Raw genomic sequence first — 335 nt, forward strand, 5'->3', positions numbered from 1 at the left:
TTAAAAAATATTTACATGTTTTAAAGGTAAGTAAAATAAATTATTTTGTAAATTTAAATAAATTTTTTTCTGATAATAAAAGAAACTTTAATTTGAAACATAAAAAAATACTTTTAATGTTAGAAAATAATTTATTCAGATTTATGAAATGATTTACTTGTATTTTATTTACTTTTAAAACAAGCAAATATTTATTTAAACAGTTGTTACATTTAAAAACACTAATTTTCTTCTTGTGAAGAAATCATTTGTTTATTCTTATATATATAGATATTTTAAATCAAAGAAATCACTTTTTTTATTTATAAATTCATAATTTTACAGGTTATTTTACA

General features: G+C 14.6%; 1 protein-coding gene across 3 annotated transcripts in view; it reads right to left on the reverse strand.

Moving 5' to 3' along the window:
• The window catches only part of LOC116852289 (thioredoxin domain-containing protein 17-like), a 9,225-nt gene that overhangs the window by 1,101 nt on the left and 7,789 nt on the right, over nucleotides 1-335 (reverse strand). The window lies entirely within an intron of this gene.

This window comes from Odontomachus brunneus, unplaced genomic scaffold (assembly GCF_010583005.1).
Source record: "Odontomachus brunneus isolate Ranch 3 - 2012 unplaced genomic scaffold, Obru_v1 Obru_scaffold_211, whole genome shotgun sequence".
NCBI classification, from domain to species: Eukaryota; Metazoa; Arthropoda; class Insecta; order Hymenoptera; family Formicidae; genus Odontomachus; species Odontomachus brunneus.